Source organism: Ruditapes philippinarum, unplaced genomic scaffold (genome assembly GCF_026571515.1).
Source record: "Ruditapes philippinarum isolate M1 unplaced genomic scaffold, ASM2657151v2 ctg12238_1_1_1_1, whole genome shotgun sequence".
Classification (NCBI taxonomy): domain Eukaryota; kingdom Metazoa; phylum Mollusca; class Bivalvia; order Venerida; family Veneridae; genus Ruditapes; species Ruditapes philippinarum.
In genome coordinates this window covers 350-26,875 of record NW_026854405.1, presented here as the reverse complement: position 1 = coordinate 26,875, position 26,526 = coordinate 350, and the positions used below count along the sequence as shown (strand labels likewise).

Below are 26,526 nucleotides of genomic sequence, written 5' to 3'. Positions count from 1 at the left end.
GAGATAAATAAACGTTTGTATCAGGAATATAGTTGACAATTGAATAAACGATCAAAATAGAAGAAGGTCTTTGAAAACTGGTGACCGTTGAAGACCGTAGAAGGTCGAACATAAAACAATTATTTCTTTTTAAGAAAATTATTAAATAGGCCTATCATTTTATGAATATTTCCGAGCAAACTATAAATAAAGTAAACACACAAGTTTACGCAGAAAATATCTCTATTTATTATGGCAGATGCCACTACGAATATTTTAATTTTGTAGATTTTCAGTATAAACAATTAATTGTTTGTAAAATTTGAGATAGATTGATAGTCCGCTGCACATCTGCCCGTGGACGGCCTTGTTTAAGACTTGAACCACACGCGCTGTACATGACATAGACATGTTCATAGACAGGAACGAGCAGTAAATACCACAAGAGACGATACTTTGAAAAATCAATACTGTCTTTCATTTTAGAAAGATACAAAGTCACATACCATAACAATTTAATAAATTATAAAGCCTGTTATACATGTTTGAAAGAGAGGAGATCGAGTTTTTCATTTATCTGCTATTTTACCTCTGCATATTACAAGACCAAGGGAGTTTAGATTTATTTATCCTGTCACTTGTATCAATTTCGGCCCGATAACAAGGTGCCGTATATTTTTACTGATCTACGGCACTTGATCACGTGGTATGCATGTTTGCCAGACTACTTTCAAGAAAAAAATATAAAAACTGTCGTTAAATCTTCTGTGTGTAGAATAACGAATTTTGGAAACGTTGACAAAACTTTGTTTGTTTATTTTATTTCACTCTATAATTTTTCAAGCGAAATAAAAATTATTAAAAGTGAAATAAATGTGAAACTTAAGTCGTTTGCAACATTGAAATAGCGTACTTGATTTAATTGTTTTGCACATGCTGTATGGCGCTGCATTGTGACGTCACGTAAACAATACTTTAAACGTCTGTACTGCGTTAATGCACCTGTCAATATTTTGCCCTACCGGGGGGGGGGGGGCGGCGGGCATACACGGGGCTTTAGACAGAAGACCATTCCTGACAGGCGGGAATTTGACAAACTTATGGAATCCGGGTCCCGGGTAATAGACTTTGGCCGGTTTTTAAATCCCGGGACTCGGGAATTTCGACGCCACAAAATAAAAAAGGGGAGTAACTGCGAAAGGTCAAAAGACGACGGCGATATTTTTATTCGTGTTTTTGAAGTTGCAGACATGAAACTTTTCGAGTTTTTCTACGGTAGAGAAAATTGTGTGATATAAAGGCGAGAAGGTTGCCCCAGAATTAGGATTTATTTGCAAAGGTATACAGGGATTGTATTCTTCATTTGTATTCTACCCAGACACTATGTGGAGCCTAGCGGTTTTCATGTTTGTCATCTGTTTTCGCGAATAGACCCATTTATTTTGCGAGTCTGCAAGGCGTTGGAAATCACATGAAACTGACACATATCTCGTATTAATAATACAAAATCCACAAAAGAACGTTCACTTTGCCTGTAGAATATAAACGATTACAGCAGAAAATGTCGTATCGATTGAGATAATCCCTTTAACTGCAGTATGAATGATCTGATCAAGTGAAACAAAACGGATACTCCCATTATAATATCACTCATCATGACTCATGCCTATCAAAAAGTGGAAAATTAGGTATTTTGTAGCAAATAAAACTTAATGGATGTACATTTGATCCTTAAATATTATATACCCTTTCTTTGAAAGGTAAATCTTTCATCTATGACTGTATGTTAAAATATTGGTAACTTTCCATGCCTTTCCCTTAGAAAAACATGGCAGAACATACCCACTGAGCCATTTTTTTTTGTCATATGAATAGTTTTGTAACAATAAATATCAAGATGTTCTCTTTAAAAAATGATGTAACATTTATTTTAATGGGAACTGTAAATATTTTAACCTGCAGGCTGCAGCAATAGACAAATGCATAAGTTTTCAGAAAATGTATTATTTTACTGATTTTGATATCTGGTTGATAAGTTTTACTTGCTACAAGTTTTAAGTTTAGCAGGCACGCGTGGTATTTTAACTGGCTAGGAAGAAGCCTATCTCTGTTATCTATGTCTCTGTTAGAATATGATTTTTAATAAAGTAAGAAAATGCATTTAAATACAATGTATGTCAAAACAGATCTAAATAAAATAATATCCTTTTTTCAGATGTATTACCATCATTGTTTTTTATCATTAAGGCTTTGTTCTTATCTGATAAATGTGAATGTATTAAAATGTTGATTTATATTTAAACAGGTGAACATTTGGTTGGACCATTTGACGAGTGTTTCTGCCAAAAGAAAAAGAGGCAAGGCAAAGGCGTCCGAGACACGGTCTTTGAAAAAGGTATTCAGGCACAATGACATTATGAGTTGAATTTCATAAATGATTGCCTCAACATTAAATGAGTCTGAGGCCAAAAAAACTCTTTTTTCTGAAAGCCATACAAAACATATAAGGGGTATTGCACTTCTGTGGTCTAAATATGTGTATTTTATCATTGACATGGTGGGGAATCATTGATATGGTGACCTGTGACGTAACATGGTATCTTAAAGTCCCATTATGCATTTGTAAACTTTATTTGAAATAAAAGAGTATTCAGTTTCACACCAATGACATCAAGTAGAATTCTGATGTAAATATTTGCATTTGATTTCTTAAAGACATGAAAGAAAATCTTCAAAATTCGCTATAAATATATTGCACTCATGTAGCGCAAATGTAATATTTGGAGGTATGTTTGGATGAAAAAATAATTTCTGAAGAATAGTAATGCGGAAATGAGCCATTTTCTTCAATAAGAGGATAAGTATGATATGTTTATTCAGTAATTGAAATTTTACTCACACAAGCATTATGTTCCTTTAAACTTAAAATTAGTGGATTTTCCTGAAAAAGCATAATATTGTTTATAATGTCACTGGGGGCTACTGCAAGTCCTGTCAGTTACGCATACTCCAAAATATTTTCTGTTAAACAAAGATATTGACAAAAATTCTCACATGGACACCAGAATCTGAAAGATTATCAATTGCTGCAATACCATGTCATGTGGTCTCCATATCACGTGATTCTCCACCATAATTGCAAGATTAGTTTGATAGACTTAGTACCAGCAGAATTGTTAGAAAATAATGTGTTTTCAAAAAAACAACAAACAAAAAACAAAATTCAGTACCAGTTTTGTTCCAATAGAATTTAAAACAACCTACTGTTTTATCTATCAAAAATATATGTTGGAAATCTTTGTTAAGTTGTGCTACTAAATTATTAATTTTTAAACAATCCAGGTTCAAGCTTCTATCCAGGCCCAAGCTCCTATCAAGGTTCAAGCTCCTATATATCAAGCTCCCATCCAGGCTCCTGCTCCTATCCAGGTTCTTGAGGAAAGTGCACCAGATTGTGAGTACACCATACAACTTAGCTTAAGAAAATTATGTCATTTCTTTTTGTAGCTTTGTGTTGAGCTATTATTGTCGTTTCTCCATGAAACTTGGTCAAAATGTTTGGCTGAAATCTCGGCAAAGTTCAAGGTTGGGTCATGTGGGGTCAAAGACTATGTCACTAGGTCAAATCTTAGAAAAAGAATGCAAACACTTTAGAGGCCACATTTTTGGCCCATTTTTAATTAAAGTTAGTGTTAATGTTCAACTCTATGAAATCTAGAACATGTTCAAAATTAAGTCATGAGGGGTCAAAAATTAAGTCACTAGGTCAAATCTTAGAACATTTTTGGTACTAATTTAAATGAAACTTAATAAATTTGAAACCTTAAAGATTATAAAAATGCCCTCTATTTCAGAAAAACAATGTGGAAGTTTCCAGGTTTGGCCGCAGGAGGAGGAAGAATGTCTTTTTTAATGACTTTTTGTGTTAAATGTTAAAATAAAATAAGAAGTTAAAGTGTTGTAAGTTTTTAGCTCATCTGAGCTGTGAGCACGAGGCTATTGTGGTCGTGATCGGTGAATGTCTGTCTTCGCAAATCTGGTGTCCTCAACTTTTAGTGTTTTAACACTCCAAGAGGCCACAGATATGGTTCAATTATAATTAAGCTTGGTCAGCATGCTTACCATCCCTACAGAAACTGGGTCATGTGGAGTCAGAAACTAGGTTAGTAGGTTTATTTTGTAGCTAAACTATAAAAGTAAAAATATTAAAGAGCTTATACGATCGATTGTGTGTCTGTGTCCGCATTGGTTTGAGTTTTTTAAGTCATACATTCTATTCTATGAAAGATATTTAATTGAAACTAGGTACAGTATTTAGTGGGACTACCACTACCATACTAAGAAGGTATATAACCTTGATGCATTATTTTCAGAATTATGCCCCTTTATTACTTGAAAATACCCATTTTTATAAAAAAAATATATGTATCTTCAAAGTCTAATTATTTAAATACTATCAAAGTTATTAAACTACAATTGATACATATATACTCATTGGGAGTGACTATACCTACCTTACTTCTGAGGCCCATTAATCTGGATTCATTATTTTCCTCATGATAAGCCTTTGTACTTATATTGTTCATTGTTTTTCTGATAACAGTTTTATTTATTGATTGATCTATTAGATATTTACCCCCTCCCCTACCCCCGGGGCATTTGATGCACCAAGCAGGCTCAAGGGTGGGGATTTAGACAAAATTGGTTGTCTCTAGGGTGGGGATTTAGACTTCAAACATTTTAAGATGTCAAATGCCCCTGGGTCAGCCCGCCGCCCCCCCGGGCGGGCATAATATTGATAGGTGCATAACGACTGAATAAAAGATATATTGGTGTTCGAATTCATTTTCTTAGTTAAACCATTTTCTTTCATTCTAGATAGTTTTCACAACAAAATTCTACAAAAAATTGTTTTTATTCATCACATTTTTACAAACAAAATGGCGCCCTCAATGTGAAAATACACAGGGAGATAATAAGAACGGCGAGTGCATTGTTGTAGAATAATTAGGGCCTTCTTTGTTTATATAGAAACGTTTAAGACAGTGTGATTAAAGGTAGTTTGCCTAATAAAATTCTTTAAAAAAACGGTGACGGGATAAATAGAATAATAGATTGGTGCCGCGGATGGAGAAAGTTTATCAGGCTCTGCTCCGGAATTTATTTGGTTCGCCTTCGGCTCACCCAATAAATTCCTCCGCCTCGCCAGATAAACTTTCTCCATCCACGGCACCAACCTATTATTCTCTATCTATTATGATGTATATGATTGTTTATTTGATTTTACCCTTGATATATATTGCTATATCAGTCAAATATATTTCATATTTAATTTTGTGTAAAATAAATATAAAATATAAATATGAAATCGGGCGGGTCAAAACTCATGTTTATTTTAAGGGACTTCTTTCTTATGTTTCTTTCAGCTCCATTTCTGACAGTCATTTCTTCTGTTATTCACTTCATTATCACTAAATATAATGAATCCTTTAGATTAAATAATATTTTTACACTATCGGAGATTTCTGTGATATAAATAAAGAATGCCAGAAGCGTGATATATTTCGCCGTTCTTTAGATCTACTCTTTTTCTGTATTTTCAAACGGACTTTTTGGCGGTGCCATTTTATTTCCAAAAAATGTCTGATCAATAAAAAACAATTTTTTTTGAATTTTGTTCTGAAAACAATCTAGAATGATAGACAATGGTCTAACTAAGAAAATAAATCTGATCACCAATATTTTCAATTCAGTCATTAACGCTGTACAGACGTTTAAATTGTTGTTTACGTGACGTCATAATGTAGCGCCAAACAGCGCGTGCAAAAACGGTCAAAATAAAAGCGCTATTTTAATGCTAGCATACAAACCAATTTTATACTATTTCACAATATTACTTTCAAACGAAAAAATATCCTCTAAATATTTAAAGGTGTTATGTTCTTTATTGAAAATTCTAACACTCCTCGTGATTTTGTCACTTTAGACAAAGAAAAAAATAACGGTGTTAAAATGACAATAAACACTGGATAGTATGGAACGCCGTGACTGTCTTATGCTATCAACGTTTTTGCTATCTTGTGAAATGATGATATTATTTTGTCATTTAAGCATATTAACTGTGTAATTTACCATCATATCTTGTCTAAAAGACAATGCTGACTTGTTCAAACAGCCAGGTTAACTTGTCAGATAATCATTATGACTTGTTCACAACAACATGTTAAACTTGTCAAAGTATCATGATGACTTGTGCAAACGGACATGTTAACTTTCCAAAATTTCATGGATGACATGTGCAAAAAGGCATGTTAATTGTCGAATTATCGTGATGACATGTTCATAATACCTTAACAAGTTTAACATGTGTTTTGCAACAAGTTATCACGATTCTTTGACAAATTAAACATGTTGTCTGCACAAGTCATCATGACAATTTGACAAGTTAACATGGCATTTTGCACAAGTCATTCATGCATACATTGACAAGTAAGAATGGGAGTTTTCACAAACGTCATCACGATACCCTTTGAACAAGTTAACATGCTGTTTGCACATGTCATCAAGACATTTTGACAAGTTAACGTGTCGCTTTCACAAGTCACCATGATACTTGGACAAGTTAGCATGTTGTTTGCACTTGTTATCACGATGATTTGACAAGTTAACATACTGTTTGAACATGTCATCATGAAATTTTGACAAGTTAGCATGGCATTTGCACAAGTCATCATTATACTTGGACAAGTTAACATGTCGTTTGCACAAGTCATCATGATACTTGGACAAGTTAACATGCTGTATGCACATGTCATAACGATAATTCGACAAGTTAACATGCTGTTTACACATGTCATCATGGAATTTTGACATGTTAGCATGGAATTTGCACAAGTTATCATAATATTTTGACAAGTTAACAGTGCGTTTTGACATGTCAGCATGATACAAGATAACATGTCATTTGCACAAGTCATCACGATTCTTTGACAAGTTCACATGTTGTCTTCACAAGTCATCATGGTAATTTGGCATGTTAACATGCTGTTTGCACAAGTCATCATGATACTTTGACAAGTTAACATGCTGTTTGCACATGTCATCACGATAATTCGGCAAGTTAACATGGCTTTTGCACAAGTCATCATGACACTTAGACAAGTTACCATGTCATTTGCACAAGTCATCATTATACTTTGACAAGTTAACATGCTGTTTGCACATGTCATCACAATAATTCCACAAGTTAACATGTCGTTTGTACAAGTCATCATTACATTTTGACAAGTTACCATGTCATTTGCACAAGTCATCACGATACTTTTACAAGTCAACATGTTATCTGCACATGTCATCATAATAATTTGACAAGTTTACATGCTGTTTGTACAAGTCAGCATGTTCCTTTGACAAGGCATGATGTATATTGCACATGTTAACATGCTCAAACGACAAAATAATATCATCGTTTCACAAGATAACAAAAACATTGATTACATAAGACGGTCACGGCGTTCCATAGGGTAGGGACTACTTGTATAATTATGCGGTTGTTATGTTTTATTACATGCTTTTCGGTGGTTTATAGAAATATATCAGTGATATAAAACTGGTAATTTCACTGTTTGAAACAGTGAAATTACCACTTTGATAATTTCACTGTTTTGAATTTAAGCCCCTTACGTTGTTTCAGTGAAATACCAGCGTTCACAGTACTGGGTACCAACTTAATGACGTGACGTCGTAAATGACGTCACGTTGTATTATTATTTGGCGCGCTTTTCATTCAGTATTAGGTTTAATGTCTTTTTAAAACGTTTCTTTGCATATAATAAAAAGAAAATTTGTTTAGTTTAGTATAAAATCGAAATATATTTCACCTTGTGAACACCAAAAGTTCATATTTCACTCGTGGCTGCGCCACTCGTGAAATATACCTTTTGGTGCTCACTCGGTGAAATATATTCCGATCTTACACTGAACTAAACAAATATCCTCTATATCTCCCTCGATTATATACTATACAAAGCCTTTTTAAAGCAACAATAAAACTCATTGATATTCTCAGTTCTTATAATGTTTTCTTTTCATACAATACTGAAATAATATCTCAAATACACTAACGCCACATATTGATCAATATCAGTTATTAAATGTTTTTGAAAACGGCGCCAGTCCCGTAGGCAGCGTAATGACGTCATATTTTTCGTATACAACTCATTCATAAACGCACTAGAATGACGTCATTTTCAAACATACAAGAATAATATAGAGGGTATTTGTTTAGTTCAGTGTAAGATCGGAATATATTTCACCGAGTGAGCACCAAAAGGTATATTTCACGAGTAGCGCAGCCACGAGTGAAATATGAACTTTTGGTGTTCACAAGGTGAAATATATTTCGATCTTACACTAAACTAAACAAATTTTCTTTTTATTACATGCAAAAGAAACGTTTTAAAAAGACATTAAGCCTGATACTGAATGAAAAGCGCGCCAAATAATAATACAACGTGACGTCATTTACGACGTCACGTCATTAAGTTGGTACCCAGTACTGTGCACGCTGGTATTTCACTGAAACAACGTAAGGGGCTTAAATTCAAAACAGTGAAATTATCAAAGTGGTAATTTCACTGTTTCAAACAGTGAAATTACCAGTTTTATATCACTGATATATAGAGAATAACATGCTACTGTCTTTTGATATCAATTTTATCAGGCGAGGCTGATATGGGCTAGAAAGGGCGAGGCTTGCCGAGCCCTTTCTGCCCATATCAGCCGAGCCTGATAAAATTGATATCAAAAGACAGTAGCATGTTTTTCTATTTATCATGTAACACATAACTATTGTCAAAATAAAAGAATAACCTACTTTTAAATAGCGAATTTCGTTAAAATGGGGGATTTTTGTTCAAAGAAATAATTCTTGAAAAAAATTCCTCCGCCCCTGAAACTTAGAATTTGTTATTGGCGGCCATTTTTTCTTTCGACTCGGATAAAAGATACAAACAGAATGTAGGCCTAATACGATAAAATTCTTACCTTTAATTTAAACATCGATCCAAAAATCCACTTAGACTCACATAAACTAAACTTTACTGCAATTTTTGTCTTGAATTGTCAAATTCAAAAAGTTCACGATAATTTCAATCAAAGAAAAGTCAAATCGGCAATCAAACACAAGCTACACAACCATGCGTCTTATTTTTTAAAACGAAACAAATTGTTCACTTATTGAATAATAATCCGGCGAAATAAAGTAAACATTTACAAGATCTCAATGAAAATCGTCTAGCCTGTTTGTTATGATTACATGTTATAGTATGACGTGAACATCGATGATGTCATTTGCAATATAAATTTATGACGTCACTTCATTTAGTTGGTGCTAAAAAACTATTCGCTATCTAATTTATTCGTAATTGAAATCGAAATAATAGGCCTAATATCGCACCTTGATTCAAGACTTGTAAGGGTATGAGATTACATTGTTAGAATTCACATGCTGGTAAAAATTGAGAATATAAGCAATTGAAAAAGTCCGTTAAAATGGGCGGGGCTTATTTTTGATATCAGGTTTACTGACCTGATATCAAAAAATAATTATCAGGCAAGTGTTTTATCGGGCAGTTTACCATAGTAGTTGCATGATAAATTTCTATAAACCACGCGAAAAACATGTAATAAAATATCTGTCATAATGTTGCGGTTCGGACCGGAATTTCCGTCCCGAGAGGACCCGCCCATTGGGCGGTAACGAGGCTTGCCGAGTTACCGCCCATGGGCGGGTTCCCGAGGGACGGATATTCCGGTCCGAACCGTAAACATATGTCAGATATTTTTTCTTGCATATTCTGCCATATTATTTCATATTTAAAATGATTTACCTCAATATGATATATGTGCATTGAAATTAAAGTCATTTCATCCATAACTATTTTCTTACAATAGCGTATGATCTTACAACTTAAATAACAACGGCTAAATGACGTCATCCTAAGCACATATTACCCTTCTTAAACGACGTCATTTTAACGCGATTCATTCATAAAGTGCGCTAAAATGACGTTGTTGTTTGGCACGCGACTCATCTGGCACCCCCCATGCCAGATGAAATTTCCGGCATGGGTAAAAATCGCGGAAACACCGGTCTGCTATGCAAGAATGATTATTGTTGCATATCAGACTGACGTTTCCGTGAGTTTTACCCATGCCGGAAATTTCATCTGGCATGGGGGTGCCAGATGAGTCGCGTGCTGTACAATGGCACGCTTAGGATGACGTCATTTTACCGTTATGAATGAAGTTGTAATTCATACACTGTTGTAAGAAAATAGTTACGGTTGTAATGATATAAATTTCTATTGAAATTAAGGATAAAGAATTAAAAATATAATGGAATATGGTAGAATATGCAAGAAAAAATATCTGACATATGTTTGCGGTTCGGATTGGAATATCCGTCCCGAGGTGACCCGAAAAATATGACAGATATTATTAATTTGGCACTGATGTAAACACAATACAATTCAGTATGAGACGTAAGTTTTTATTGTTGAAAACTTGATAAATTAGTTAACGTGTTTTTCTTATTATTTCTTTTGTTTAATAATTTCTATTTCTTTCATAGCAGACTTGCGTTTCCGTGAGTTTGAAGTGCTGTGTGGCAGCTGTAAAAAGTTGCCCCGTACTTCATTTCAGTGTTGTTATATTTTTCTGGTCCTTCGGGATCATTGATGCCAGCACTATTAAGTGTTGAAGATTGAGTACCGCTCAAGCCGGTGCTAGGGGACGTGAGGGATGTTGCACTTAAACAGTTTCCCTCATGTACATACTAAATCTAACCGAGTCTGCAATTCTCTTGTAATTTTGTTGTGATTAATGCTTCCGAGGGATCACTTTGTTTCCAGATTTTTTTTTACCCATGCCGGAAATTTCATCTGGCATGGGGGTGCCAGATGAGTCGCGTGCCATACAACAACGTCATTTTAATAACACTTTGACGTGACGTCATTTGCGCAATAAACATACCGTTAAAGCGCGTTAATGTAAGCGTTACACTATACTGTAGGCGAGTCGAAGAAAAAATTACTTTGTACACAGCTCACCGTTCTTATTTTATATAGAATCTATGTGATAAAAAGAATATTATATTCGTGTAAATTCAATACTAAATTTATTGAACTCGTTGAATAAAACAATGTTAAGCTCGCCAGTGGCTCGCATTCAACTCGTTCTATAAATTTAGTATGAAATTTACTGTACACTCTTTCAATATCCTCTATATATTTGCAACAGTAGGGTGCGACATATGAAAATCGGCATCGGAAAAAATAACATTAGTGATCTTCCTTATTTTATCTTGTTAGAATAGAAATAATATCGGTCTGAGCGGTGTTTATCCACTATTAAACACTGTTTTGTTTAGGAAATAGATATCAATTCTGAGTGCATTGTTGTAGAATAATGCACGGTTTGAGTTCAAATGCGTAGTAATATAATCACCAAGGCCGATAGGCCTGAGTGATTAATTACAAAGCATTTGAACGAAAAACGTGCATTATTATACAATAATGCACGAATTGATATCTATTTCCATTCTAACACGTCAAGAAAAAATATAATTATTATTATAACGTTGGACTTTATGTTTAGTGGTTGAATTTGTTTTCGCCTCAGAGTTTCCAATAGAAACGTTCTTTAAAGGCCGTTCCAGTGGGTTGAAAAAAAAAACTGTCGTTAAATCTACCGTGTGTAGAAACATTTTGAAAATAACGAATTTTGAAAACGTTGATACAACTTTGTTTGTTTATTTATTTCAGTTGATAATTTTCCAAGCGAAATACAAATTATTAAAAGTGAAATAAATGTAAAACTAAACTCGTTTGCGACATTAAAATAGCGTACTTGATTTGATTGTTTTGCACGTGCTGTTTGGCGCTACATTGTGACGTCACGTAAACAACACTTAAAACGTCTGTACAGCGTTAACGACTGAATTAAAGATATTGGTGTTCGGATTAATTTTCTTAGTTAGACCATTTTCTTTCATTCTAGATAGTTTTCACAACAAAATTCGACAAAAATTGTTTTAATTTATCAGATTTTTTAAACAAAATGGCGCCTTCAATGTGAAAATACACAGGGAGATAATAAGAACGGCGAGTGCATTGTTGTAGAATAATGCACGCTTCCGGCCTTCTTTGTCTATATAGAAAAAAATCCGATAGTGTTAGAATGTGTGTTTTTTTCGTTTTGAAACCACTCCGGCCTACGGTGGAGACCGATATCATTTCTGAGGTAAACTCAACATAACGACAGATTTGCTATGCGCTTAATATAAGGGTGAAACTGTAACTCATAATATGTAATAAAAATATTACAAATACACAAGATAAATACGAATACACAAGATGAATAGAGAATGAGAATTACATGCCAATGTATTTTGATATCAATTTTATCAGGCGAGGCTGATATGGGTTGAGCTTTCTTAAGGGATTCTTATTTCTCTCTATTTTAGAAAGTGGCGAGGATTGCCGAGCCCTTTCTGTCCATATCAGTAGTCCAACTAATTAGACTTGTCAAAGCGACACCGAGATAAGTTTGGACGGCGCTGTCTTTTTTCCAAGTCCAACCACAAACTGCATTTTTATGCACGGACGCTTCCCAATTAGAAGTTGTTGGGAGTGAAAACTAGAAAAGATTAGAAGAAACGGCCTACATTACCTAAAAGAGAACCGTGTTTTATGCAAGGTTCCAAATTATCATACTTCAAAGTCGAACAGAAGTCTAAATATTACACTTTATTTTTTTTAAATCGTTGAAAATCATTGTAAGCAGCCATATTGGAAAAAGAGAAGGAATGACGCAACGGTGTCGTGGTAAAAGTGTAAAATTTTCATGGAGTAACACAGGTATCGGCGGTAATCGATTGTATTTGTCAAGCTTTATTATACAATTTGTTTATGTTATTGATGTTAATTTATTGCAGGAATAACTCTTATATTCACACACGAATATTTCAACATTAAAATAAAAAGAAATTCTGATAACCTTACTTAGAAATTGAATATAGTTTATGATGTCCGACGTCAGATACTGCAAAGTGTCCGTTTAAATTGTCAAATTAGAAATTATAAAGTTGGATTTTTTAACATCTGTGATCATAAGGTGACATTTCTAAACTGCCTTTTTTATTTTATAACTCGGCCATGATTTCCCACGTACGAAAATACAATGTAACTGTAGGTACATCTTAATGAAATATAAATATACTATATACATGATGAAGAAAGAAGGTTCTACAAAGAAGAATTTCAATTTGTATTTCACTCCATATCAATTTCGAGTTTATTATTTTTAAAACAATAATGAGGACAGTTGCGTAAGGGAAGAAGTTCAAAACAACCAAAAAAATAACTTAAAAATTCTGAAAAAAAGTCTTAAAATTTCAGACTATAAAATGGAAATTCAGACTGGCCTATTCTGAAGTTAATTAATTAAAGTCCTCAGTAAAATGCGATTGTCGCACAGTCATGACCGGGTTAATGCTAAAAATAGCAGCAAGATGGGAATTTAGTGACAGTAATTTGGACGTAGAATAACATAAGAATGTAAGACAGATAGTCTGTTTTAATGACTGTAGTCGTCTGTTAGAACAACTGTCACAAACGACATCAAAACCTCTGATACTCGTTTAAAATTCCATGTTATTTAGTTCCCGCTTTTCCTTTAACGGCACCTCGAATGTGCCACATTGAAAGTTCAATGATTACCGCAGAATTTTGTACACATTTGTGGTTGTTAATTCAAAATTTCAACATTACACATGTATTATGTTTAAGTGATGAATTCTGTTTAAATCGGCGCAAGGGAGCACTTGCACTTACCAGGGCCGTCTTTGGCACTCATATGTATTTAGGTTTTGCAGTTTCTTGCGTTTTTTTGGTGTTTTGGGGGATAGGCGGATAAGTTTTTTCTGGTTTCTTTACATTTCTTTGCTTGCTTGCCGAACCTTGTATTGATAATCATTATCCGTTTGTTACGGTCCGGTATACATGTATACAATATAATAAACAAGATCAACAAGGAAAGAACGCAACCTCCACACGACCCAGGAACAAGAACCTTTGGCAAGGAGCACAGGAGGATCTTAAACAAAAACAGGATAAGGCGCAAGGGAGAGGACGGTCAGGCTTATCACTAAAATGATACATATGACGAAATAATAGTAACAGTAGTCCTGCCTACTTGTACGGAGTCTATTTGCAACCATTGCATTTTAGGTTAAACACATTGGCACTTTTCAATATTATTTAATAATGCACAAATTTATATAAAAAAATAATGAAAAGATTTAGATCTATTTCCCCGATATTTTTTGAAATTTACTCTTCATGCGTAACCCACACCTACATGCTAGACACACTGGTAGCTACTACCAGCTTTCACGGAATCGACTTTTTTACGATGTCGTCATAACGAGTCCGCCGGCAGTACAAATTGCGTTAAGACAGGTACAATCCAATATTTTTTCTTAGAGAAGTACTAGAATTTATATTCCATTGACTTTTAGGGGACATTGAAGTTACTTTCAGGTTTAAGCAATGGGACCCGGCACAGTGTACGGATAGTATATATTAGGCCTATATATGAAGTATAATATTTTTCTAGAATTACTTTTTTACACTATCCCAACACTGTGCCGGGTCCCCTTGGGTTTAAGCAGTAAAAATCAAGTCCACACTATCGATAGTGATGCCGGTAGATTTTCCGTGCGTAAAAATGACAGGTAAAATTAAGCGTACCGAAGTAACGGTTTGACAATAAGAAAAAAAATGTCTGTAAAAGTCTGTTTGGGCCAAACCGTTCACGCCGAATTAATTAGGCTACCCATATCAGCAGAGCCTGATTATAAATTGATATCAAAAGACAGTAGAATCTAGCATGTTTTTCTATTTATCATGCAATTCATAAGATTTTTACCTTTAAACATCGATCCAAAAAATCCCTAAGAATCACATAAAATTTGCTGCACTATTTTCCTTGAATTGTCAAATTCAAAAGTTCACAATAGATTCAATTTCAATCAAAGAAAAGTCAAACCGGCAATTTTAAAAACACAAGCTACACAAACAGGCGTCTTAATTTTTGAACGATACAATTTGTTCACTTATCAAATATGAATGATAATCTTGCGATATTAAGTAAACATTTACAAGTTCTCAGCCTGTTTGTTATGTTTACAGAATTTGGACATGGACATCGATGATGTCATTTAAATAAAAATTATGACGTGACTTCAATAGGTCTGTGATTAACTATTCGCTACCTAATTGATTCGTAATTGAAATCGAAACAGAAATAACAAATAAATAAATATCGCATCTTGATTCAAGACTTGTAAGGGTATGAGATAAAATTGTTCACATGATAAAAATGAGAATATAAAAAATTGAAAAAAGTCCGTTAAAATGGGCGGGGCTTACCAATACTGACCTGATATCAAAAATAATTACCAGGCAAGTGTTATAGGGCAGTTATCATATCAGTTGCATGGTTATAAGTTTTAGCCAGAAGTTCAAGATTATATCTTTAGGCGATAAGATAATAAGTTGTGGCCACAAGATAAAAAAGTATAGCAAATACCACCGCATAATCCCAAAATGATTGAGTTAAAGCTTATACTATTTTTGATTTACAATAAACTTATGCTACTGGTTAAGGAATGATAACGTGGCATTTTTACTTCAAAAATTTATTTATGATCTATGTAAACAAACATTTTGCCAAATATCATTACATAAACATAGTGCATGATACGTTCGTAACGGATCGCCGTTTCTGGGGCCGTTTTATCAACGTGTCGTAGTCTTATATTGTCGGTGTCGTACGTCTGCGACAACGTCGTACTACCGTTTTATGACACGTGTCGCTGACGTCCTTTTTCTGCGAGGTCGCAGTCTGTGACGTTGACGATAATTCACGCGAGACACAGTCTAGTCAGTGCTCGCTTAGACGTCACATCTATCAGAAGTGACAGAAGAAAGCATAAACAACATATGGAGAGGCAACAGAAAAAACTTTACGTAGACTAATGGAGTTTATTTTGAAATTTACATTATCATAATGATACAAATTAATACTTTTTAGTGTCATACAACCGACAATTTTAGTGAAAAACAGCTACTTTTTTGTCACTCTATCCATCCCATCCATGCAGAGCAAACAGGGGTTTTATAAAGTTTAATAATGATTTTAGAGTATGCCAGATGCTAATCATCAGAAGATAGTAGTGGTAAATGTGAAATTTCTAGCAAAATGTTAACAAAGTAGTATTTGACTTTCAAACAAATCACTTAATAATTATCACCGAAGTAAATGCCAAAAATTAACAGATTCAAGCGATAGTTCAGGTTAATGATCGTTCAGTAACTAATTGAAATAATAATAATAAAAACTAAGTATGGTTTTCGAGAAAATTCGAGTACCTTTAATTACATATATGCTCATTTTGATATTTTCCGTGGAATACAGTACACACAAGATAAAAACAAGCGATTTCTAACTAGGTATTTGTTCTTTCTCGTTGTCTGAAAGAAATATATAATATTATAATAAATCTTATAGAGTTACTGTTGCTAATGTATCGAAATAATGAATTGCTCTTTCGACATATTTTCGTGAAGGTATACACTCATTAAGGGAGTGTAGGACAAAAGCCCTCCCGGACAAAAGCCCTCCCGTTAAAAAGTGACAAGGCGGACAAAAGCCCTCCCGTGAAAAAGACCAGGCGGACAAAAGCCCTCCCGTGAAAATGACAGGGCGGACAAAAGCCCTCCCGTGAAAATGACAGGGCGGACAAAAGCCCTCCCGTAAAAATGACAGGGCGGACAAAAGCCCTCCCGTGAAAATAATAGGGCGGACAAAAGCCCTTTCGCAGCAAATACATATATGTACGTTGAATAGTTTATATTTTCTTTTCAATGCACTCAACATATTAAAATTGTAATCACGAATATTTTTGTTTTCCATTGGCATAACCGTGTTTGTATGGTATAGGCTTCAGCACATTCCTGAGAGGCATCTGAATAATTAGTGCTATATAAAATCTGTAAGTGCATATTTATTCACATAGATATGAAGGATTACTCCTATGTGAAGTTGATATTAATAGAATAATAAATGATAAAAAGGAGTTAAAATCATCTAACTTAAAAGACATTTATAATGTGCCTTATAATGAGTCAATTACTTTTAAAAGTGACTTTGTTTTTAACGACATTCGTGTAAAAAGTTACCTCGATAAACATTTCAGGATAAAAGGTGATTCTAGCTCATACACATACTTAGGCCAATTGAAAACAACAAGAAATATATGTAACAATTTTAATATGTTGAATGTATTGAAAAAAAAAACACAGATATTCAACATACATATTTATTTTTGTTACGGGAGGGCTTTTGTCCACCTTGTTATTTTCACGGGAGGGCTTTTGTCCGCCCAGTCATTTTTATGGGAGGGTTTTTGTCCGCTCTGTTATTTTCATGGGAGGGCTTTTGTCCGCCCTGTCATTTTCGCGGGAGGGCTTTTGTCCGCCTTGTCATTTTTTGACGGGAGAGCTTTTGTCCGGGAGGGCTTTTGTCCGTTTCCCATATTAAGGCAGTAAGGAACAATGTATATTTACTTGCAGCAGCGTGCACGCGGCATCTAATAATCATACAAGCCACAAAGTGGCAATTGTTTACGGTGGCATAAGGGTGACTTTTCTAGTATTTATTTAATCTTTTACTTCTGTTGTATGCCCATACTTGTCTAATGTATTTATTTAAGAAATATAAGCTATTTATGTATACATTTAATGTCGCTGATTCACATATTTATTCGATTCCCGTTAGAGGCTCGAACAATGTATTTTGAATATACATTACGATTTGACAATGATTAATGAATAAATTTGACGGTTTTTCTAAACTCAGTCACTTTTTTATCAAAAGTGACAGATACATGCTGCGCAAAATACATGTAACGCGAAACGTCAGCATTGTTTATCTTGCTTCTTTAATTGTCAAACACTGAGAAATATATTTTCCAAAACTTGCTTAGTTTACAAATGCAATCAAGACATACAGACGTTAAACATAGAATAATTGACTGTATCAAATCAAACAAGACGAAATTAAACGCCAAATGACAAATACGGGAACCGGGTGCTGTTACATCTATGATAACTTCAAATGACGCAGACCACAAAGATCAACCAAGCCAAGACAACGTGTTCGAGTCGGAATGGATTTCAGATTCAAACATTATAATATATTATATTATAAGGATCTTACACCGGCTGCCGGTACAGACCGGAATATCTAGCTCGAGGGTGACTGTTTACGGCGGTAACGAGGCTCTGCCGAGTTATCGCTAAACAGTCACCCTCGAGCTAGATATTCAGGTCTGTACTGGCAGCCGGTGTAAGATTCTTATAAGATAACTCTTCCGGACGGAACGAAACTAAAATTGCAGATTACGTAGTGGTAGTCCAGCTTCACGTCACCATCGAACACAACGTCGGTCGATCAGTTCATCAATGTCAACCACTAGAGGTAACGGATCCAAGTATCCATTTATTGATACAACACAAAACTTGTAGCAGTTCCAAAATAGCTTTTAACTTATCAGCTGTTGAATCAAGCTAACGCTATGTTTAAACCTAAGGCATACAGGGATCAGTGAAATATCAATGTTTAAAATATTTGTTTAAATGTTTGTGGCATAAAAGGAAGAGTGAAATATTCAGAATTTGTTGATCTTGTAAAGCAAGTTGATGTTTCTGATGACGGTCAATAATTTATAGCCGTAAAAGCCTTTTTGAATTAAATGGCCGCTATATATATATAGCCTCGATCAATGTACTGGAAGCACTTTACGTTAAAAAAGCATGTCGGTTATCGACTATTCTATTCGTCTACAGAACCATCCTTTTCAATTTCAAAGCAGACGACAATTCAATGACAACTGACACGTGTTCAAATGTATTTTATTATTGTTCCTACCTCTTACAGCTTGTCCTAATTTCTTATCCAAACAGAGAGGCCATATTTAGTTCAAATTTGAAAAACATATTCCATAAAATAATCTTATGAGAAAAAAGTGACTTATTTTCTCTGATATGAACAGCGCGGGACACGTGTTATGTGGGCGGAGTTATGCAAAACAGCTAGAATAACATAAGGGCATTATTAACAAAACGAGAAAAATTGTGAAATTTTAATAAAACTAATACAGCAACGAAAACACCAAACCAATTTATTTTGAAAAAAAAATAATAAAATGAAATGCGATTGTCATTTATAAGTTTAGATTTCAATAACAATTCTTTTACCGCAATGCGTCTGCAGAACTACTTTTTTCACGCCAGATGGCAACTTCATTGAAAGAGTGTTTAGTCCTTCGTTAGTTCGCACATCTTTGTTTCTGGAGCAAATGGTGTTTCCGCTTTAAATGACTCCGGTATTTTTGGCTCGAGCTCTGAAGAAACGGCCAACTGTAAATCAAATTGCTCTCTCTAATATCTATGTACGACAGTAAGATGGACGATCACTATCGTAACGTCGTGCTTCTCTATCGCATTGTCACCACCATACTGCCATATTTTCAACATTGTACTGCCGAACTTCGCCAAACATATTGTCTAATTTCGCGCTTTTTATGGAATACCGTAGTAAAACCGTGGGTGATATTTTCACACCCTTCAAAATCCGCCACGAGAAACATTGAAATGACTGTCTTCAAAATTTCTGGCGATTCTCTCAGCAGTGCCCAGTTATTACCTACAGATCAGATTACGGATTGCAAATCCAATGAGTTGGTTTACGCATATCCCATTTAAACACATTTAAGTCTTCGGCTATCGGTTTGTCTTTTTTATGAAGTAGGAAGCGTTGATTATAATAATAAACAAAGTTTAATGAAAAACAAGAACTTTTGAAAATTAGACCTTCACTGTGAAATTATAAAAATTACATACACTTTTTACTACACGTGAAATTATATTTTAGTTTATTCTACCCTTTCCAGTGCTTTTCATCCAATTATCATCGAAATATTTTCAAATTATTATTTCACTTATCGGTACAATGTATATTTGTTTATTGTGCACAATATCTATCAAGTTAAATCATTAAGTCAATATTGACGTTTCCAGATGTGACGAATTAAGCTCCGCCTACTGCAATGGTCGATTATCATATTGTAAAATAATTGAACACCTTAAATTTTGCGCAATATCTTTATGTAAGCAAGTAAATTCAGGAAAAAAATGAATGACTTTAGAAATGTCGGTTTTAATACAGTGTGGCTCTTTTTCTGCCCATGTTATTTACCAGTTAACATATATCAGGAAACAGTCATAGGCTTTATGCGTTGTCTGCAAAAAGATAACATATTTTACAGACTGACAACTATCATATTTCCGCCTTATGAATGTGGAGGGCGGAGTATACAGTATTTATATTTAAGATTAGAAGGGTTAGCAATATTTCAGGAATACTTTTTAAATGTTTAGAAAATGTTTCCTGTTAATGTTTACATCAATGCTTATAAATAATTCTTGCATATCAGACAGGATTATTTACCGTTTACACCGGTGCTATACACCCCCATGTAAGACAAGTCGCGTGCTTTAAATGACGTCATTGCTGCGCGCCTTTTATGAATGAATTGCGTTCTTAGGATGACGTCACTTAACCGTCATGAATGAAGTTGTATGTTCATACGCTACTATAAGAAAAAATGCGTAATGAGAATGTCAGTTTTCGTAATTTCTGTTCTGAAAATAATTGATATGCAAGAAAAAGAATCAAACATCGGCTGTCGGTACAAACGGGAATATATAGCTCTCGGGTAACTGTTTAGCGGAAACTCGGCAGAGCCTCCTTACCGCCGTAAACAGTCAACCTCGAGCTAGATATTCCGGTCTTTACCGGCAGCCGGTGTAAGATTCTTTTAATCATCTCACACACGAATGGTGCTTTCCCGCCTATAAAATGACTTGTCTACATAGTTCTACTTCAATACCGACCGATTTTTAACAAACTGATATTGCATAGATGTCTGTCTTAATGAAGGGCAGTCATCGTACATATAACAAGAATCCTGGCCAACAACATGTTAGGCTACAAAATGACCAGCACAGCAGTGAATATGTACACTTTTCGTAATTCAGGAGTTGTTGCATGTTCGCCATCGGTAATTGTGTCAATGAAATATTATTTTCTCCCTCTGAGAGTAGATCTATATCCTGAAATAATTCATCATCATCTCCTCGTAAAGTAAAATGTTTTCGTCCGTTTAGGTATAAGCCACTTTTGGCCAATAGTCACCTGTTTACACAATCGCCTTGAATTGAAGCTTATATCCTATTATGGATGTGAATTGGTTTAATTCTACAAACTCATATGTCATTTTGTTATTATAAGAAAATTGCATTTGAAATTTTAAACTGCAAAAACCTTTTTATAATAAACCGCATAAAGATTAATAAAATCTGTCATATGTTGCGGTTCGGACCGGAATATCCGTCCCGAGGGTACCCGCCCATTGGGCGGTAACGAGGCTTGCCGAGGGACGGATATTCCGATCCGAACCGCAAACATATGTCAGATATTTTTTCTTGCATATTCTGCCATATTATTTCATATTTAAAATGGTTTACCTCAATGCGATATATGTTCATGAAAATTAGAGTCATTTCATCCATAACTATTTTCTTACAACTTAAATAACAACGGCGAAATGACGTCATCTGAAGCACATATTTCCCTTCTAAAATGACGTCATTTTACACGCATTCTCAATACCATTTACAAATATTGAATCACGGAAAGTGAAAAAAATGATGTTCAGAGATCATAAAAATAAAGTTTGAATATGGAAAAAGAATATCTCCCGAACATAAATTTGAATTCTTGCAAACAAGATACGAACCATGTTCTCTCAGTTCCATATCAAATTGAGCAGGTCATTCTTATAAAAACAGGCACAGAAATGTACGTTACTTGGAGTGTCCCTTAAATTAACAGCTCATAATCATGTTACTGTTGAACAAGTCAGTAATTTTGTTTTCACAATTCCATTCTCAAAAGATGTAGGATGGAAATAAATACATTTTTTGTTAAATTATACCAATATATTCAGGTTTTTGGAATGTTAAAACAATAACAAATTTTACAGATGAATGATACATATTTTACTATCTCAATGCATACTTCGAAGTTCTTTACAGATTTATCAAGGAAAAGCAGTTCGACATTAGAATGCTATTGATTATTCATGATACATATAAACTCCTAGTTGTAAAGTTATTCATGCATGTATCAGTTGTTTTTTCACCCCAAATGCCTTAAAAGTAATGTAATAATTTTGTAACGTACATTTCAGTTTAATACACAAAAATATCAACAGTGAATTCATTCAGAAAATCTGACAGGAATAGGAAAACTTAAATATTTCTGTTTGGTATTTATTTCTTTCTACACATTTGAACAATGAACTACAAAAATCATCAACGCTTGGTCAGAATAAGATATTGTATATGCATACAGAAATAAGATGTATTTTAATTGAGGATTCTGTTCATATAAGGTAAAAAGTACATGTAAACAACATTATATGTGCATATTTAACCATTTATAACAACATACGTGTGTGATAAAATGCTTTAAAATATCAATTTTTAGCATTTTTGAAGACTTTCTTAAAGACTTTATTAAATACTGTTGTAAACTCTCATTGGTAACGTACATTTTCATTGGTAACGTACATTTCAGTTTTCTGGCATGGGTGTTGTACATAAAAAGACACCAATTAATATTTAACATTTATAATAAATGTTTTACTATCGCAAACTTTAAATTTATGTGCAACTTTGCAAGTAACATACGTTTGAAGATGATTCGTCGAAAGTTCTGTTAATATCTTTCATTAGAAATCCGCATGTTTTAAGACATTATGATTACCAAAATCACATTTGTGAAATGCATGTTAAAATAAATGCTTTAAAAGTGTGACACATTAACTTGATTATTTTGTTGTTTTACAATATATTCCAGTGTTCTGTACAAAATAAGGTAAATTCTGGAAAAAAAATCATTTACTTTATACGAAACATTGATTATACATGTTATATGAAACATTGTTTGCTTTTATTTTATAAAACATTGTTTCTTTCATTTCTCGCTTTGTTAGTCAAATATTTCGGATTCTGCGAAACGTAATTCTACAATAACACTCTTTCCAAAGTTAACTTTCGGTATCTTTCAGCTCTTGGTCTCTACCTGTAGCCTTTTGAATCTCAGCCCTTAATTTCGGTCTCTGAAATGTACGTTACTACAATTGAAATGTACGTTACTTGTTGTTGATGTAAATGTAAGTGAGAAATCATTGTTATGTAGACCTTTATAGTTCATACACAATGCACAATTGAGTGTGCAGATGCTAGAGAAAAAATTAAAAATGTTCAATATCATCACAACTGTTAAACTTAAACAACCACATATTGTACTAGTCCCAACTTTTGTAGATAGAAAAAAAATACCTGAATAAAATTCATATGCAACTGGTGCAAATACAGTTATATTTAATTTGTTTTCGTTTCTAATCATCCTACTCTTACTTGTTATTACATGAAAAACATATTCATGATGTAACTTTTAAGAATTCGGGAGATACCCTTCAGTGAAATTACTGATGCTAGTTTTGAAATGTACGTTACCAACAGTAACGTACATTTCATGGTACTTTTAGGCAGAAATATACTTTCCACTACTACCTTTTGTTTACATTGCGAAAAAAACATGCTATCACATCTCAAAATCCGGCAGAATGTTTTCAGTAGATAAATGTTTATATACATAAAATGTTTTCTAATATATATTGTGATATCGTATATCAAACATGAATTTGCCTTAAATTATATCCACAGTGACACAATGCAATATTTATTTAGGCTTTGATGTTACAAAACTCTTCTCCCCATACACATTTTCTTACCTAAGGTATCATATTTTAAGTGTAGTGAATATTCTTTAAATTGCGGTAACGTTCGTTTCGGTAACGTACATTTCTGACCACTTTTCAATGCAGATCTGGACACAGTCTTGAGCAATTATAACAATTTCTCAACACATAATTTCTTATTGAGGGAAGCTTTAACTGCTTGACACAAGTCTACCTCTTTACATTTTCATCAGTTCTTGTAGCATCAGTAACGTACGTTTCGCTGCAAAAATTACGTTTTAATTTTCTCAGAAAATCATCCATCAATTACGGCATCTTTATATACCACTTTTATAATACATTATTTTGGCCAATATGGACAATTATCTGCAAGAAAACTTATTTTTTTAAAAATATTTTCTTCACTGTTTAAAAACGCACACTCCAAAATGCATGTATCAGTGGAAAGGAAGAAATAACAATTTTGTTTACGTTTTTATCATAGTTTTCAGTATGTTCCACTGTTAAATTCACGCTAAGGCATTGTGAGATACAAAAAACACCAAACAATTGTTTTATAAAAGACCAATTGAAACATGAAAAGATTTAAAGTTCATTTTTCTTATAGAGACAGTCACGTACGTTTCATTTTTATATGCCCGAAAGGGCATATTATGTTATACCCCCTGGCGTCCGTCTGTCTGTCCGTCCGTCCGTACGTCCGTCCGTTAGCAATTTGGTTTCCGGAGCATAACTTAAGTTCCATTTGGCCCACAATGTTCAAACTTCATAGGATGATTGTCCATATTGGGTAGAAGACCCCTATTGATTTTGGGGTCAAAAGGTCAAAGGTCAAGGTCACTATGACCTTAAAACTGAAAACAGTTTCCGGAGCATAACTTAAGTTCCTTTCGACCCACAATGTTCAAACTTCATAGGATGATTGTCCATATTGGGTAGAAGACCCCTATTGATTTTAGAGTCACAAGGTCAAAGGTCAAGGTCACTATTACCTTGATACTGAAAAAAGTTTCCGGAGCATAACTTAAGTTCCAATTGGCCCGAAATGTTCAAACTTCATAGGATGATTGTCAATAGTGGGTAGAAGACCCCTATTGATTTTGGGGTCAAAAGGTCAAAGGTCAAGGTCACTATGACCTTAAAACTGAAAACAGTTTCCGGAGCATAACTTAAGTTCCATTCGACCCACAATGTTCAAACTTCATAGGATGATTGTCCATATTGGGTAGAAGACCCCTATTGATTTTGGGGTCACAAGGTCAACGGTCAATGTCACTTTTACCTTGATACTGAAAACAGTTTCCGGAGCATAACTTAATTTCCAATTGACCCACAATGTTCAAACTTCATAGGATGATTGTCCATATTGGGTAGAAGACCCCTATTAATTTTGGGGTCACAAGGTCCAAGGTCAAGGTCACTATTACCTTGATACTGGAAAAAGTTTCCGGAGCATAACTTAAGTTCCATTTGGCCCACAGTGTTCAAACTTCATAGGATGATTGTCCATATTGGGCAAAAGACCCCTATTGATTTTGGGGTCACTAGGTCCAAGGGTCAAGGTCACATTTACCTTAAAACTGAAAACAGTTTCTAGAGCATAATTAAAGTTCCAATTGGCCCACAATATTCAAACTTCTTAGGATGATTGTCCATATAAGGTAGAAGACCCCTATTGATTTTGGGGTCACAAGGTCAAAGGTTAAGGTCATTATTAATAATTTAAAGATCCTGAAACACATTATTTTTATGGTTTTATATACAAATTATGATGCTCAAATTAAGATTTATCGATATTGTAAGTTTCAAAAAACATTACTTATAAAGATATTACCGAATTTAATATTTCATGTTAATAAAGGGAGGTAATTAGAATTTAGTTTTCTATAAATTCTAAGTCAATTTTTCCAATAAGAAATGAATGCATATAATTTAATGATTACCTTAAATATGTACAAATATTTGCAATACATATTTTACATATTCTTCCATGTTTGAAAATTGACAAATTTGCATAATTACATACATATATAATTCAATGAAGAGTGGTATGCAATCTCAATTACAAAACATACAGGATCTTTAAGTATTAATCAAATCAACCTACAGCTGTAAAATTTTATAGGCGAATACAGCGAATTCCAATGTCTTACAAATGCTTCATCCTTACTAAAAAAAAAACACTTTCGGGCATATAATGCTCCGCCTAGCGGTGCTCTTGTTTACTATTGTGCGATAAATATTTTTTCAAATCATGACAGTTGACCACTTTTTTGTTTTGATTAAATTAAAACGGAACATGTTTGATGGAGCAGATGCTTTAGATAAAATATATAGCACATAATAGGACGAATATGCTGCGTGGAAAGCGTTTTTATCTATTCTGTAAATGATATTGAGAATGCGTGTTTAACGCGGTTCATTCATAAAGTGTGCTAAAATGACGTTGTTGTTTGGCACGCGACTCATCTGACACCCTCCATGCCAGATGAAATTTCCAGCATGGGTAAAACTCACGGAAACGCCAG

The 26,526-nt window shown here is 34.0% G+C and overlaps 1 long non-coding RNA gene across 1 annotated transcript; it reads left to right on the top strand.

Moving 5' to 3' along the window:
* Positions 1–1,001: 1,001 nt before the first annotated feature.
* Positions 1,002–3,934, top strand: LOC132740050 (uncharacterized). Its single transcript, XR_009627092.1, has 4 exons — positions 1,002–1,318; positions 2,285–2,374; positions 3,322–3,433; positions 3,834–3,934. It is a non-coding gene; the product is annotated as an uncharacterized LOC132740050 (long non-coding RNA).
* The last annotated feature ends 22,592 nt before the right edge of the window (positions 3,935–26,526 follow it).